The 12,441-nt window shown below is 44.4% G+C and overlaps 1 protein-coding gene across 1 annotated transcript in view; it reads left to right on the forward strand.

The window, feature by feature from the left end:
* The window catches only part of nek7 (NIMA-related kinase 7), a 72,892-nt gene that overhangs the window by 1,225 nt on the left and 59,226 nt on the right, over positions 1-12,441 (forward strand). The window lies entirely within an intron of this gene.

Raw genomic sequence — 12,441 nt, forward strand, 5'->3', positions numbered from 1 at the left:
ACATAAATACCTAGCTAGGGTAATTTCAGGCTAACTCTTCTAACAACAGGGAAGCCGTGTTTCTCGCTCCGTCTCGTCCAGAGTTCGTGAGTTTGAATCCGGACAATATCACGGTCATCTGAGAAGCCACGAGAGCGAAACTGCCCGTCATTTCTGGGTGGGAGAGGCATGCGCTGTCTATGCTGTCAATCAAAGTGACACCAGCCAATCTTGGGCGATCATGTATGTGGAAGAGGACGGATAGTGCTTTCTGTGTGTGTGTGTGTGTGTGTGTGTGTGTATTAGCAGTTTGAACAGGGCTAGCTTCACATGTCTTGGGGAAGCACGTTAGCCTTCATGTGTTAGTCCTCCCTGTCTTTACAGTACTTCTGTCTCGGCAGGTGTCCATACGCTTCCCCTCTCTCTGTCTCTCGCTCTCTCTCTCGGCACGTGTCCATACGGTACATCTCTCTCTCTCTCTCTCTCTCTCTCTCAACACGTGTCCATATTGTACCTCTCTCTCTCTCTCTCTCGACACGTGTCCATACGGTACTTTTCACTCTCTCTCTCTCTCTCTCTCTCTCTCTCTCTCTCTTGGCACGTGTCCATACGGTACCCCTCTCTCTCTCGGCACGTGTCCATATGGTACTTCTCGGTACGTGTTTATTCTAGTTTTAATGAGATTCTTGTCATTAAGTTTTGTGGAAGCACGGATACTTCACCGCTGACTCTCTGGTATTTCCGTCTGAATCCATCATGTCGTTTATTTGCAGCCATGACATCATAACAATCCTATTGTCCACATGTAATCTGCTTGTCCCATGCACCTTGGCTTGCAATTTGTCTGCCCCTGGATTAAGAGTTAAGGGTCTTGGTCAAGGGTCACTTGGGTCATTTTCACACTTTAGTAGTTTTTCCAGGACTCAGGACTGTTTGAGGCCAGAGTTCGTTATGATTGGTGAAGTATGAACGCTGTTTTCGAGCCCGGCGCACTCCAGAGATCCGTTCGCTGGTCCTCTTGAAAACGGGTAGTCCTGGGTTCTCTTCAACATAACCGCGGCACGGTCCACATCGGGCGTGGACGTTATCCACGCTAGGGGCCGCATGCTGAAGACGGTGATTGGTTCAACTTTACTTCCTGTTTCTACATTTATGATGCTAAGGAAAGGATTGTTATTGACTTTCATTGGGCTAGAGAGCTGTAACCAGTTCAGGTTGCGGTGTGAGCGCTTGCACGGAGCCCATCGCCTGAAATCCATGTCTCACGTCCGTCTAAAAATCGTACTTTATTCGAGATCCTCTCAGCGTTTGCAGTGTTCCTGCATGATGACATTCCGTGCTGTTTGTACCACAGGAAAATAATGAACCTCAAACGGATGAACCAAGCGTCTACCATTTTGCAAAAAAAAAAGTGGCGTATGGAATTGTGCAATTGAGCCACGGTTCAGAAAACTCCATGACGATTGTGAGCCCCGCCCACAAACAAGCCCAGAGTGTGCTCTCGAGTATATACTTCCTGGCAGTGCTTAGACTCGGATCTTTTTGCCTCTGTTCAAACATACAGCGCAACTTGTATAAACAAACATTAGACAACTTTTCCAACTGGTTAAGTGTCTTCAGAGCTTCAGACGTTTTATGCGAAAAAGGCAGACGAAGCTAAATCACGCAGTGAAGCTCTGGAATTCATCAGCTGTAACATTTAAAAAATAAACATACGATTTAAATGTTTTTTTTTTTTTGGTCAACTCCAGGCTTACGGAAACATCGCCATAGCTGGTGAGCTTGGGAGCTTATAATTGTGTTTAAAAAGGCAGAGGAAGCCAAATCCACAACCTCGAATCCCGCAGTGAAAGCCAGTCAGCCCACACTGCGTCTGTAAGACTGGCTCTTGGCATTTTGTAATCAATTTCAGGAGCGAAAACTTTGATCCTACAGTTATAAATGATAGCAAACCGCTTCAGTATAAAGAACAAAAAGACCAGGGGCTTATATGCATGGTTTCAGTAAACCTTGAGGGAGGTTGGGGTGGGGTGTGTTTGGGTGAATTCTCATATATATGTATATCTCGTGTGTGTGTGTATCTATATCTGTATCTATATATCTCATGTGTATATATAATATACAGTTCAGTTTATAACCAGAAACCATGCAGATAGATGAGTAAGTAGGGAAAGAGAAGCTTTACCAGGTCTGTCAGGTTCTTCATAGTAGAACACGTGAACCAGTGATGTGCATCTTCCCATAATGTTCTCCAATAATTTTTATTGATTTATGTAGAACTTAAAAGGAGATGGCTGTTTTATTACGACAGCGTTATTATTTTCCCACATGGAGTGTTGGTGCTGAGAGATGAAGTCCTCACTTTCAGACAGATGGCCCCTTTGTAGCCATTTTTAGCATTGGCTTTGGTAATACTTTCAGTACGTTTACACGGACAACAATATTCCGATATTAACCCCATTAAGAAACTAGCATGTAAACGGAGATTATTGACGACCTTAATCTGATTAAAGTCACGCTCGAAGTAAACACAATCTGAATTAAACGTGTGGAGCGTTCCTGTTCTAGTCGCGTTATCGACGTGCGTGACAGACACGTACACACCTTCATCACATTCTTAACATCGTGTGGGAGTTTTCACCGGATTTTGCGACAGGACACGTACACACACGGCAGCGCTCGACCGTTTGACGGCAAGCAAGAGAGCACGGCTGCGTCCCAAACCGCGTACTACTACTACGGATATAGTAGGAGAAATACATGTATTTAGGCAAGTATGCGGTTTGGGACGCAGCCCACGGCTTCAAGCAGTCGTTTATTTGCACGTACAGCACGACAAATAATTGACTGCACTTAAAGCGTTCGTAAAGTTAAACATGAAACACCAAACAATCTCAAAAATTCCATGTCCATGTAAACATAGTAGTTGATTTGGTATCAGATCGATTTACTTCTCTGGGCTTTTGGATAAGCATATTATGTGTCCAAGCGAGGGTTTATTTTTTCAGTTCAGAATGCTGTTAGAGGAGCTTTTGTTCTCTCGTCCAATGAGGAAAGAAAAACACTTCCTGTTGACACTCGCGGAATAAAATGTCATTTAAATGTAATTGACTTGACGGTGGTGCGACACGGCTCTGTGCTGTAAGTATTACTTGGTAGCTCAAAATATTGGCAAAACCAAGCAAAATATTCTAAAGACGTTAGCCAGTAAAGTGTCTTCCGTGCGAGACGCGAGGAGGCTGAACATTTGGCCAACTACTGCGGAGTTTCAGAAGAAGATAAAGACTACGGCTACACAGCTGTCTCCTGTAGTCTGTATCCATGCACGTAGCTAGAGAATTACCTCGCCTGTATTATTGCTGTATGTTTTTAATAGGAGAGTAGTGATGCACAAAATACACTGGGGTCTTGTTACGATACAACGTTGTAATTGTACGGTGGCTTCGCGGTTAGCACGATTGCCTCTTGCGCCTCCCAAGGTCAGGGGTTCGAATCCCGTCTCTGCCGTGTGCGCGTCGAGTTCGTATGTGTTCCCCGTGCTTCATGGCTTTCCTCCGGGTACTCCGGTTTCCTCCGCCAGTCCAAAAGACGTGCATCGTAGGCTGATTGGCATTTCCAAATTTTCCATAGTGTGCAAGTGTTTGTTTGCGATTCAGCACTGCGGTCAGTTGGCACCCGTCCAAGATGTCCCCTGGGATGCACTCCACGCTCCCGTGACCCCCCTGCAGGACAAGCGGTATGTAGAACGAATGTATGGAGAACACGATATCCTCGATATCTCAGAAATGTCACGTCATCATGTCCTGGCTGAATGCTCATTCAGTGACCGCGACCAGGAAGAGACAATGTCATCCCTCACATGGACCAGCCTTAAAGCACACCTATTATGGTTTTGATACGTGTCTAATTGTGTTTTAAAGGTCTCGTACAATATATTTACATGCATCCAAGATCAAAAAACACTTTAACCTGCTCATAATTTAAATTGCAGCGTTACCTTTTCCCCCCCAGTGTCGCAAACGACTCGCTAAATGATTCGTTCTAAACTCCTCCTTTCAGAGCGCACACTCTGTGATTGGTCTACCGCTGTCAGCGTGTGTCTAAAAAAGGAAACGCCCCCTACCGTGACGAGTTTCCGCTCCAGAGGCGGGGTTTTTTTTTGTTACAAACCTACGTAGATTAGTACAGGAAGTAAAGTCTGGAACCACTAACGACTCGATTCGGCTGTTCAGAATCGGTTCCTTCGTTCGGGAGTCGATAACTCCGTTTGTCGTGCGCTTTGATTATTTTTTTTTTTCCAAACCTTGCAGGTGTTTTTACATTCACAAACAGCTACGTAGAAAGGTACACACTTCATGAAAGGTAATAATTGAAAAACCATTATAGGTGCTCTTTAACCGTACACCACTGAAGGAGGTTTGTCATTCGGTGAGAAATGGAAGTGCTTACTCGTTTGCAGCATCTGTATTTCTACCAAATAACACATTGCTGTAACTTTCTAGCACGTCTGCATCTGATGTATGACTTTCATTATTATTATTATTATTATTTTTCTAAAACACATGATCTGTTGTGTTCATTCTGGAGCGACGGGATTGGATGCTTATTTGTTGGTTGGTGCTGTGTTTTTCGTTATTGGCGGTTAGGGTTTTGTTGTTGGGGTTATTCTCACATGTATACAGTTCGCCCAAGACATCGGTTCCCTTTCATGGAGACGTTACGCAGTGCATATGCCAGTGTAAATACACCAGCAGTTGGCATTCGTCACCAGACTTCATCAGAATGAGTCGGCGCTGTCTGAGAAGAACCTCTGCTTCTCCATATGGAGCTTTATTGCCATTTGTTACATGCTGGTGGCAAACGAGTCTTAATCATTCACATCGGCTGTTCTGAAAGACTTTCTTAGTCTGGAGTACCACGTGTGAAATGCTGGGAATGCCATTCCTGTCAGTGTAGTGGAACTCAAAAGGACTTCTGTTGTCCAAGGTTTTCCCAGCTCTCTGTACATTTCTGCTCTGGTCTGGATAACTCTAGTAGCTTTAAAAAGTACACAGAATGGCGTTTTTAAAAATACGTCTTATATTGATCTGTAGCTTTATTAATAAAATAGTGTGTCGTTCATTCAGCATGTTTTTGTGTTTTGCTTTAGTGTCGAGTACCGTGGAATTTTCCTGATATCGGTACCGACTACTAGGGCTGCACCATTAATCGAATATCAATCTCGATTAGGATTCTGACTGCCCACGATTACACGTACACCACCGACTGCGATATCGACGTCCTCCGCTAATAGAAAACGCCGCTGCAGATCAAATCAAGCGCTTCGTAAACTCGCAGCCAATCACCATAGAGCGGCGCAGGGATGACGTCATTTCGTTAGCATTTTAGCGCTTCGGAGCGAGCTCCAGCGCGTGCGCGAGGGGAAATCATGACACTACCAGGTACACGAAACGGGACTACAGAGGTTGTCGGGGACAGTAAATGTCATCACGGAAAAATCTTTGAAGATAAACTGGTTCAGGTTTGCTGTGCACAATTCCCCAAAAAAAAGACGTGGATGAAGATCATCCACAGAGTGAATCCGTATCATGGAAAATGTTTTAAATAAAGTTTGGAGACGTTGTGGGAAGCTCGCTGATGGTGACGTTGAAGTCGAGCGACCGTGGTGTAGTTCGTCCATAGCGTACGGTTAGCTGTTTATTTCTGGTGATTGTATTTAGGCTGCACACTTCATAAACGTTGTGTTCATCTGTGAAAATGATCTTGATGGACGAAACGCGTTAGCGTCGTAGACTTTTGTTGGTCACGGAGATTATTATTATCTTTTTTGCGATAATCCAAAAGTCTATGTGAAAATCCTGTTGGGTTTTGGTCGAGGGAACCGGTGTGACGATATCTTCCGGGTTCCGATACAAAATGACGTCACCCTATATTTTGGGAACAAATTTATTGATATTTTGCTTCTATGAGATGATGCACTTTAAGGATCAGTGTGAGAAAAACACGTTGTCCCTAAAATCAGTGAATAATGGTGATAAATAATCGTGATCTCAATATTGATCAAAATAATCGCGATGATCATTTGCAGCCCTACCGACTAGGGCGGAAGCCCTGACTTACTGTTATTATTATTATTATTATTATTATTATTATCATGATTGATTACTGTGGGTCTTCGTGCTGAAGCCAGCGCCAGTTGTGTTACATTCTTTAGAAGAATTTTTAGTTGTGGGTTAGAACGAAGGGCACTAAAACAAATCCTCGCCGAAGGTAAGGGTAAACCTTATTTAACGCACAGCCGTCTCTCCGTGTAGCATTACAGCATTGGCAGTATTTCCAACGCCCCCCCCCCCCCCCCCCCCCCGTTGCAAGTCGTGCCAACTTGCCACTTGGAGACGTTCGCCAGCACGGTTTGGGACGGAGAATAAAACAATGTTTTACAGATGTTTGAAGCCAGGCACGGAAGTTAGCGGGGTACCGGCGCTGCTCTGGAACGGGACAGTTGTTTGGCCGACGGTGAGCAGGCAAGGCAGGGGCGGAAACGCCGGCCTCGTGCCGCCATACTGTGAACGCCAGGCGGGTGGCGAGCACCGCTGACAGTTTAATGGGGAATATTTTACAGCAGAACGTACGGCATGCTGTAAACAGGGGGGTGAATGTCGTAAAGCCTGCTTTTCAGACTCGCGAAGCCTCCGAAGATAAGTTCTGATTATTTGAATAAAGCAGATGGCATGGGCCGGTGAGGCGATTAGAAAAAGCTGGAGATGAAAGGAGGCCAGTTTTCTTTGAACAGCTAAAGTCGCTTAAGTGAGTGTCTGTTGGTTTTCGGGTCATAAAGGAATCAGGGGTTTTCACGGTGGAACGATATAAAAAAATACCCACGCTGTTGTTGTTGTTATTATTATAAATGTTTAACAATCTTGCGTCGATCATCAGCGGTCATTAACACACCAAAAGTCTTCATGTTGTTCTTAGTTTAAAATGTTTCATGCTCGTTCACGGATCTAGGGCCGGCTGTTATCTAGGGTAAATGTATTTTATTTATTTATTTTTCGGTACGATGATCAAGCAGACGCCATGTGACGGAGGAAAAAGAGCGAGGATTCATTTAAATACTCAAATTCGGGTTTGTAACGTCCACATGACCGACGCTGTTGCACGTATACAGTGTCTGTAATCACTCTGTAATTATCATTAGCGTTAGGATTATATTGTAAAATGTCCGATTTGACGCTGCGTGGAAAAATCTCGACTCTCCGATTCGAATCGATCTTCGGTTTAACGGAACGTATCGATACGGGAGATCCCGAACCGCTGTTGCACGTATGCGGTGTTTTTATTGTTATTTACTTTACAGTATTGTGGCGTTCGTGCTTACCTCGTGTGCATCGTATATGTATGATTTTCTGGTCACGACGTTTGTTACTCAGAGTAAAAAGTAAGTAAACATACCTGTGCGGGTCCCTGTCGTCAATGTAAATGTGTATTTCAGTAATATAGCGAAGTAGGGATCGAAATCGAAGTGTAATTGAAAGCATTGAAATAAGAATCGAATCGCGATACCCAGCACTATTGGACACTGTAGCCCTGTTCGGATGGGATTAATTTGACATGAGGCCGTGGGTTAATTTCCTATTTTGCAAGTATTAATAATTTTTTCCCCTCCTCGTCCTCGTCTGAGAAAATTCCAGAAAATTCAATTCCCTAACGTTTTTCCACCAGACTCGGTGCTCGTCTGATTTAAAGCCGTGGGCTGCGTCCCAAACCGCGTACTTGCCTACTATTTAGTAGCCGAGATACACTATATAGTTTCCTATTGAAGTAGAAGCTTATTAGTCTTCACTTCACAGTCCTTCCACGAAGTCATTCTTCAGCGTTGCACATTTTACTGATCGCGTACATCTCGCCACATCGCGGCGATACAGGTCCTACCGAATCCCGCGCAACGCTGCAGAATCTCGCCAAGCATCCTGTCAGCTAATTTAAGTCGAGTCGTACCATGGTGTAGATTCGACGGACGGGGAGATAGCACCAAGTCTTTGCTACGTTGTATTTGCTTCATTCAGATGCGAAACACTGGTTCCATGCGATCGAGTCGAGGCGGTACTTCCCGTCAGCGCCAACGTTCTCCTCACGAGACTTCGCAACTTCAGAACCGGATCACTTTAACGCTCTGTGATTCGTTCACGCTCACTCGGCAAAATGTAAACATGAGAAAAGTGAGTTTTCGTACGTGAACGACACTGCGCGCACGATTACTCGGGCCCTCCGGGACTTTTTAATATTCAGTCCCTCGAGGGCGATTGCAGAAAGGAACGCAAAAATCAAGGAAAGAGTGCAATATTCAAAGGGGCGTGCAATTTTTCTAAATCACCAGCGGGCCAGCGTCATCGCCACCGCGCGTTCAACCAAAGCCCTCTTCGTTTCAATGGAGGCTCAGTGGTTAAAGGCTCTGGGTTATTGATCAGAGGGTCAGGAGTTCAAGCCCCAGCACTACGAGCTACCACTAGCTGGACCCTTGAGCAAGGCCCTGAACCCTCAACTGCTCAGTTGTATAAATGAGATAAATGTAAGTCGCTCTGGATTAGAACGTCTGCCGAATGCCGTAAATATAAAGGAAAAAAAAAAGTAATACGTCTAGCTAAAAGGTCTCGTTTACAAACAAACATCACTGCGAAAGTTTGTGCAAAACTGTTTCACGCCTTTGCAATTTGGCCAGTAGTTCTCCACAGTTTTCCAGTGCGTGTTTGATTACAGTACTCTGGATTAGCTATATTAATTGTTGTACGTTTTTTCCAAACAAAACAACAACATATTGTGTTTTAAGACAGCAAGGCACAAGGACCCGCCCTCTTCAGAGTATCACGACTTATCTTCTCACCGCTAACACGCCGCGCGGTATTTTTAGCCCAGTGTCACGGTAAATGTGTAAATGATTTGGCGCTGCAGAAGACGAGCTCTTTTTCTTCTCTCCATGTCTTGCAACCTCTCTAACACCGGTTCGTCTCGGACTCCTCTCTCTCTCTCTCAGCGATTATGTGAGTAACTGACTTAACTGTGGCGGTATGGCAGGAAGCAGTCCACCAACTATTTATCTCCTAAAATATATAAAAATGTAAACGTGGAACGCATCAAATATTGCGTTAAAAAACATGACTGTGTAGTTTTGCCCGTCTGGTCACGAAATCTGCGAGCGGTTCATAAAGCAGTGGTTGTTGGGAAGATTGTGAGATTGGGGGGAAGGGGGCGGGGCTTTCAGGATAATAATAGAGAGTTTAAAAGCCATCATCTTTTATATCCTTATGTCATATTTTTCCATACGTTTATACCCGGAGTCTCGACGCAGGACTTGTAAGTAGTTATCTAGCGTATTTTGGTATTCCTGCGAGAAGAAAAAAGAAAAAAAACCCCGGTATCGACGCGTCCGTACGCTTTGGTTTGGTTTGACAAATTTCTACATGTCTTTGCAACGAGTTCACGTGAAAAGCTGAGTTCTTCTGCGTTTCGCATTCATGACACGTAGTCGCTGACAGTCGTGTTACGCGTTCAGACAGGCTGAGAAAAATATACCGCCGTCTCTGACGAACGTACTGTAAATATTCATTAAAACATGCCAATCACAGTTAGTTCATCATCTCAGACACACCGCCACTCAGAATAGTTCCAGAGTGCCGTGGTGCTGGTCCGTGTGGACGATTAGCGGTGCCTTGGAAGTGCTAATGTGCAAGTTGTAACAGTGTCATTTCCCACCTCCTGATGTTCAACGTGCGAACCCCACCCCTCCCCCAAAAAAACATACAAAAAACAGACGAATGTACAAAAGCGTGTCTTTTGTTTGCTCTGTCAGCATGTAAAGCTGATTAAAAAGTTGGTTTAAGCACACTTTTACAGTTCCAGGCCTCTAGGGAGCCTGGAGCCTGTCCCAGGGAGCTGGGACAAGTCTCTGAATCTGACTCAGGCTCGAACTGATACGGTAAAACGCCGTCGACGCCGTTATTGACCGTGTTGCTCAGAATTGCTGTAGAAGCCTCGATTACGGTAAGGGGCGTTACATTTCCAACACACGCTTGAGGTTTTTGGCCAATCACAGCGCAACAGGTCAGCTTGCCAATCTAGAGCGCACTGGGCTTTCCGGAAGGTGGGGCTTTGGAGAAACCGGAACTCAATCTGAGTACGGGAGGTACTCCAATAAAATGTGTACAGTGTGTGAAAGTGTGTGTTTTTTTTTTTTTTAAACATTAAAGTATGTTAACTGATTCTATTACAACCCCAATGAACAACGTAATAAACGTTTAATATAGAGCTGCAACAACTAATCGATAATAATTGATTATGGAAATCGTTGGCAACGAATCTCATTATGGATTATTTGGTCCGAGCGCGGTACGTTCACTCATTACGTTACTTCTGTTCCGAAAACACGCTTGGGAGAGTAAATACTAAAGTCGTGTCCCAAATGAAGTACTCCACACTTACACTATGCACTATGTACTCTACGGTCTAGTGTGTGATCGAAAGGTAAAATAGAGTACTAGCGTTTTATTTTTATTTATTTATTTTTTTACTAACAGGAAGTATACGCCGCTTCCTAGTCGATACAGTTTATAGATTATACTATAGTTTAATGAAAATAATGAATAAATACTATTATATAATATAAACTAATGATTATGCATAATTTCTTATGGATACACAAAAAGCACTGAATTAAACTACAGTCCTAAATGAATAATATATATTCTGGTGTGTGTGTGTGTGTGTGTGTGTGTGTGTGTGTGTGTGTGTGTGTGTGTATTGGGTTCTTTTCAGTCTTATATAATGGGACAAACAGTCGTGTAAAGTTTATATTTGTAACTCTCAGTTTGTGGATTGTGGGAAAATAATGGTACCGAAAGTTTGACACCCCCCCCCCCCCCCATCCGATTAATCGGAAAAATAATCAGCCAACTGATCTATTATGAAAATAATCGTTAGTTGCGGACCTGGTTTAAAAATGTTTAATGAGCTAGCGCCACTACACCGCTGAGAACCAGTACTGCTATAAGTGAATGGAAAAGTAGGGAAGGGGATATTGTACGCTGTTCAGTGCTGATTTCAGGCCACTCCGTAATCGGGGAAGGAACCGGTGGTTCAGAAGACTACCCCATGTTGCCGAGTTGAAATCTCACGTCGAGGTGACGTTCTCACCGCTTGAGGGCGAGGAATTACACGTCTCGAGCGCTGAAAAGTCTCCGAAGATGAACCCGAGGTGGAAATGGGAAACAGTCGGATGCTGTCTTGGTGGTTAGATTGAGTACAGGCGACTCGATGAAGCCCGTGGTAGTGCGGTAGGGGGTACCAAACGTTGCACGCTCTCTGGAGTTAAAAAGGGATCTCCCTGAAGGCATGCAACGAAACGTAGCCTCATGGGGCCACTCCGATCCATCTTTGTCTTCTCAGTAAGAATACCCGACTGTGCAAAAATAACCCGCCATTCACTAAACGCTAACCCTCCCATGTAGCGTCTCTTTAAAGCAGCTTCACTGGCCGTGACACGCGGACCCCGAGTAACCCCGAGACGAGTTTACCCTCCCACCTTCTCGTGCTTAATTTTGGAAAAGTAGCTCAGCGTGAGCTGACGGATAGGAATCTTGTTCAAGGTACAGACCTCTAGAATAGTACGCGTACAGTAGGGCTGCACGTTAGCCAAAGTTTGTTTTGGTTTTTTCCCCCTCTTTCTTTTTCTTTCTTTTTTTTTTTTTAAACTTTATAAATCTTAACTTTCTGAACGCTCAGAAGTAGTTGAATGAAATGTTTGAGATTGTTGCATCATGAATATTCGTGAGAACCAGGCCACGAGCAACAGCTGTTGTTTTTGTTTTGATATATGCAGAGTTTTTTGCGGTAATGAGGACGCGGTGATTGGCAGGAATGTGTGGTATTAGCTGTCAAGCTTTCGCTTCTCCAGATCTGCCGGGAAAAAAAAAAAAACACACCCCTGGAACCCTGCGTGATACGGCGATCTATAAAAGAGCGGGCTCGGGTTCAGCCGAGGATAGCCGAGGGCGTCACGGGTTAGTCACGGTGTACCGGTTCCGCCGAAACCGGTGACCTTTTTCTTTTTTTTTTTTTCCTTCAAAATACTGATTTAAATGCATTTTCGGTCTACCTGTTCTTTTAATTCATTACCTTACTCCAGCGGTATCCAGCTGAGACACCTCAAAAAAATTCACAACGCTCTCCATGCGGATCAGCACCCTCTGTTTCCCCGCACGGGGGATGAGGACTGTACCGGAAACCCTTTGGCTGCTCCCGAACATGGGATTGCTGACTTCAATTGAAACTAAACCGCAATCTGTTTTTGGCTACGCAGCTCGCCGTACAGCCACGCCAGTTGGATTAGATTAGATTAGATTAGATTCAACACACAGGTTTACCTCACAACCTCTTTCTCCCTCTCACGCTCTCAACTTATAACGACAG

The sequence above is a fragment of the Ictalurus punctatus genome, chromosome 10 (genome assembly GCF_001660625.3).
Source record: "Ictalurus punctatus breed USDA103 chromosome 10, Coco_2.0, whole genome shotgun sequence".
Lineage (NCBI taxonomy): Eukaryota > Metazoa > Chordata > Actinopteri > Siluriformes > Ictaluridae > Ictalurus > Ictalurus punctatus.